General features: G+C 33.2%; 1 long non-coding RNA gene across 1 annotated transcript; it reads left to right on the top strand.

Moving 5' to 3' along the window:
- Positions 1-324: 324 nt before the first annotated feature.
- LOC113227559 lies at positions 325-3,204 on the top strand. Its single transcript, XR_003310211.1, has 3 exons — positions 325-430; positions 2,611-2,635; positions 3,144-3,204. It is a non-coding gene; the product is annotated as an uncharacterized LOC113227559 (long non-coding RNA).
- Positions 3,205-5,670: the final 2,466 nt, after the last annotated feature.

Here is a 5,670-nt window from a genome sequence, read left to right as displayed (position 1 = left end):
GACGGGGCAGTCAAACCGCTGAGAAATTTACAAATATCAATTCAAAACTAAACAGGTTCTCTGTAGTACTCAAAGAGTTATATGTTTTATTCTTAATTGATTCGTTTTAGGATTTTATATGATCGGATAAAATACATCCAGTCGTATAAAAATTAGAACATTCTTTAGACATTATGTTTTTTGTAACTCGTAATAAATTAATGCGTAGTAATTAGCAACAACGTTATACGTTATCAACTAAACATTAAGTATGTAATGACACTGATGAATATACAAACAGACGCAAGAGAAATTTCTTAATTCACAAACAACAGTGAAATCATCAGTCTTGCAGAGCGTTTAGTGACATAAAGTCCTAAAAATAATTTAGTTAAAGAAACAAGATTAAATCATGAAGACTTGCTTACTTGGCCTAGTTATACTTTTTTCGGTAAGAATATATATTATAGATTTTCCAACATGATTAAATTATGTATTAGTTACACACTTTTTTAAACTAGAACATTACTATTAAATATAAAATTATTAGCTTTAAATTTAATGCATTAGAAGAACTTTTCGTAGGAGTAGAGCTCTGTGCGAAAGAGTTAGTCCAGAGAGGTACTACCTTTTCTGTAACCTTATGCGTTTCGATTGTGAAGGGTTATGGTGCTAGTGACAATACAGGCACTTGAGACGATACTGGAACGCAGTAATGCTCACACTTCTTGGCGGCAGAAATAGGCAGATAAGATGGCAGTACTTTCTTAGACGAACTCTTTCACAATCTCTACAGTTACTATATAAGCATATCGAGCTATTATTACAATAGTTATATCGAGTTCTTAGGTTTTCGCGATTGTTACACATAGAAAATGAAACTATTTTTCCGGATTTAAATCGCGTATATTTGCTTTTTCAAACAAATCGACGTTTCGGGCCCTTTACATGTCCCATGGTCACGGTTGACTATTTATTTCCTAAATACAAGAGTTTATTAAGAAGGAGCAGAGGAAAAATTCCCAATCTTCGATTTGATTTTGGAGGGGTATATCCACTTTAAAGTTAAAAATAAAATATTGTATGAGTAACTACACGATATATTCAAGTATAGACACTAATCAGAAACACAAAACAATAAAGTTTCCTCGATAGATAAAAATCACGAAATGACCTCTAATTTCCACATTTTTTCAATTCATCCTCGATGCTACAGGTTATTAGGACAAAAAATAGAAAATTAATTATATTTATGCATGATCGAGAACTGTCACTACGGATTTTTTTAAATCCCTTTAGTTTTAGAGTTATTCCGCTAAAACGAATTTGGTACTTTTAATGCGCAAAATTCATCATCTCTTGTCGCATGTCACGCGAACTTCAGGCATATATTTGTGTCACAAATTTGGGCGGAACCAACGTCAAAACTTTTTTGGCATGCTCCCTCTTAACTCAAATAGTGTACTTTCTCAGAATCGACGAAAAACGAATTACTCGCTTCCCGTGAAAGGTCTGTGTAAATTTTTGTATAAGTTATTTCTTACTTGCATACTTAATTAAATATACAAGAGAAAAAATAGGTTTATATTTTTGTATAACAACAATTTTTGCCAGAACTTGCTCACATAAAGCGTGTTTCATTTTGAGTCAAGTAGATATATTTTAGTTGTTTTTTACAATATTCTAACGACGGTTTTATTGACGTGAAGAGAATCAAATTTTACTTTCAATAATAGCATAATCTTGAATTTCACAAATTTTGAGTTATAACACTATTGTAATGGCAGTGCGATATCATTCGAGCAAACAACACAAACGGCGAACAGGCTGCGATGTACCTGGTTCCCCGGACCCCAATGAACTACCCTCTGAATTGAAAAAAAAAGTATTACGACAATATGAAATCGAAACTTAAAACTCATTGGAAATTAAACTAGGTATTTATCCGGATTTAAATAGCGTACATTTGTTTTTTCAAACAAACCGACGTTTCGGGTCCTTGTCCCTTGGTCACGATTGACTGAGGTGGTACAGTTATCAACCAGTTATGTCTAGTATTAATTAATGCAAACTACCTTATTTTTCACAATAGTCACAAAAGTTTTTAATGAATTACTTTATTTTTAAATTTTACAAGGAACATTACAATTTAATTTAATAAAATATTCATGTAGTTAATTGTTTGAAAAAACAAATCGCGATTCAACTCACGAAAAATAGTTTGAGTTCCTATGTGTAACAAGCGCGAAAACCTTAGAACTCGATAAAACTCATTTCTTAAACAATTTAACTTAGAATAATAACGCAAATTTAAATGCTGCAGAAGCTTAGAATTTTAATTACCACAGCTTGTTAGTTGCTTTTTGTTCTCTTTTTTTGCTGAAGAACACTTTATTATAGTGTAGTATATATAGTATAGTATGTATGGTATACTATAGGCATATAGTATACTTTATTATAGTGTAGTAAATCCTAGTGGTTTCTAAATGTAGTAATAATTGCGTGAAATGTAAACTAAAAAAAAAATAACCACCACATAATTTTTTTATCTGGCATTTTTATACTTATTATTTACTAAACACTAGACAATTATTTCTTGCTAACTTTATTTATTTATTTTTCCCTTTGCAGGTCATTGCAGATTTTTGTGATGCAAGTAAGTAACCGCTTAATTAATTTATGGAAATTGATTACGGTGGCTGAGATGACATTTTCACTTTTTTTTTATTTACTACAACGCGACTTGCGATTCTATACTAATAAAATAGATATACAAAATATAGATCGTTATCATATTGAGGCATGACCGCCGATTGATCGTAAGCTACAATTTTATCTAAATATTTTTTAATAATAAAAATAATTAATAATTTGACTCTTAATAACATTATAAAAATACAAAATTAAAAAACAGCTGGAATTTCTTTACATTTTTCTTTTAAATGTGTAGGAAGACTCGCAGAACCAAAAGGACGACTAGAGGGTTGGATATCTTAAGACATCAACTGTATTGCGTTGAGAAACTTGTCTCTAATGCATTTGGGTGGTTGTACACGACGTGACCACAAGTTCCGATTATATTTATCATATCTGGTGATCGTGCTTTAAATAATACACTGTGATGTCGATTATAGAAAAATAATAAAAAATATTTTTTTTTCCAGCTAATGCAAATACTTGTAGTTTACCACGAGCAATTGGATTATGTCTGGCTTCTATTCCCAGGTTTGTTTGTTTTATTTAGTTGGATTCAAAACCAATTATATTTTGTGGTTCGAAAGTCTGCAGTTTCAAATAATGATTTAACTGCATCGCGTATATAGGCAGAAATAGAGACGAAGTGTCGTTTAACTTGTTTGAAAATTGCCAAATCATTACGGTGACAACTGCGCTCCGATTGACCAGCTCGAATTCGAAATGGCGGGGGTCGTCAATTGTTTCACTTCAAATCGCCCAGTGTAACTATAATTGCAAAGTTATATATTTAATTACCGATGAAATATGATTCCGTTTGTTTTGTAATTACATTAATTAAATTTTTATTGAATTCATATTCAATTATTTTTTGTGAAATTACTCCAATAGTTTGTTATAATTATTAATACAAAGATCGAACACTCAGAAAAAATTCCTTCGATCCGGTCGGATTCGAACCGACGTCTTCTTGCATACCGTGCCAGACGCTATACCAACTAAGCCACGGAACGAACCAACGGACCTCACGAATTCTTCTATGTGCTTGCGTCGTGTCTTTGTACTTGGTCTTTCAACGACTTTTTAGTCGTAGCGCCATCTATGAGAAATCAGTTGCAGATTTATCATCCAGTTAGTACCTTTACAGCTACCAGTCCTGGCGAGAGATGTCGCTATTCACTGTATTAATTAAATTTTTATTGAATTGATATTCAATTATTTTTTGTGAAATTACTGCAAGAAGACGTCGGTTCGAATCCGACCGGATCGAAGGAATTTTTTCTGAGTGTTTTTTCTGAGTGTTCGATCTTTGTGTTAATAATTATTGTAATTACATGTTTTGATGTTTTTCCCTCACCACAGAATGGAACAACCCCCATTGTTAGAGATATTATCTTTATTACAGTAAGTACAGAATATTTTAATGAATGGAGACGTACGCACCGGTCAGTTGTTGGCGCTGTACTATTTCAGTTTTGTCATTTGTAATTTTAGCGCAAACGAGAATTGATATTTAAAAGTGATATTAGGCCCGTTTGCCAAATGAGTAGCCAGGAATGGATGGCCCTTATTTTGTCTCAGTTTCGGGTTATATACTCGATGTTAAACTGCCTCGGTGGCCGAACATTTACCATACTGCACTGCCACGCAGAGGTCGGAAGAAATATTTGTATGCCTACCTTTATTTCTCACGTGAATTTGGGTCTATTTTGTGGTTGTCTGTGTATGTGTCTATGGCACCCGTGATACAAAGTTTCCTTAGTGCGGAACTATAAGTGTGGGCGTTATAAAAAGATGTGACTTTTGAACAATATCAGAAATAATTTATTAGTAACCGAATTTTCTAAAATCCAATTGTCATTTATAAGTACTAAATCACTTATCACCTTCGGAATTGAATGATCTAGCATTATTTCTCTGCAGTACGTTGAATTTTATGTCCCTTAAGCCCTATTCTAACTTACGTATGTACCACAACTCTGGACATAATAAACGGTTAATCATTAAAAGAAAAAGCATTAGACATATTAGACTTATTTTTATTATGATTATCAACGCGTATTCAAAAAAGTATAAAGTTTTATCGTTTAAAATTTATAAGCAAGTTTTCCCATCTCTATTAAGCGCAGGCCACACTGAGAGCGAAGCTAAGGTGAGTTATATCGAGTTCTTAGCCGCTCACGCGATGCGCTCCTCCTACCGCAAAATGGCGGCTAATTTGTTTCGCAAATTAGAAAAGCATTCGGTTTAAATACAAGTTTTTATAAACAAAAATTATTATTCTGCATTGCAAAATAAATACCCTCCGTACTACCAACAAAAACATCTCAAATAAAATGCAGTAATACACCGCAAATCCTGCACTTAAAAAGCACTAATGAAATTTTTGGTGTACTTGGATAAATATGATAATATTCCGTTTGAGTGGTTCTAACGTTTACCATGAAATTACTCCTTAAAGTATAGTTTATAAACATTTATATTCGGGGTAAACTTAAAAAATGCTACTTACGGTATGTTTTCCATAAATAAACACCGAAATCACCAGCCTAAACAATAACACATATGTACACTTAGGTAATGAAACAATTTTTCCGAATTTAAATCACTTATATTTGTTTTTTCAAACAAATCAATGTTTCGGGCCCTTTACAGGTTCCGTCAACCGTGACCATTGGACCTGTAAAGGGCCCGAAACGTTGATTTATTCGAAAAAACAAATATATGCTCTTTGAATCCGGAAAAATAGTTTCATTTCCTAAGCTGAGTTAGCTTTATTCACGTAGCTGCATTTTTTTATGATACCAGGGGACGGGGCCTGGTGGTAAGCGACACGCCTAACCATAGCAGTTGCAGTTGCAAAGACCTGACACTGCCACTGCACCCGTAGCGCTGAGACATGAGATGACAAGTACCATGTGCATATAATTTCACCAGCACCCTTTACCCTTTCAGTCCGGAACGTAGTAAGGCTGACATTATTGCTTGTGTTGTGTT

The sequence above is a fragment of the Hyposmocoma kahamanoa genome, unplaced genomic scaffold, assembly GCF_003589595.1.
Source record: "Hyposmocoma kahamanoa isolate Upper Pololo Valley unplaced genomic scaffold, ASM358959v1 211, whole genome shotgun sequence".
NCBI lineage: Eukaryota > Metazoa > Arthropoda > Insecta > Lepidoptera > Cosmopterigidae > Hyposmocoma > Hyposmocoma kahamanoa.
Note: the sequence above shows the minus strand (reverse complement) of the source record. Positions and strands in the feature narration are given on the sequence as shown.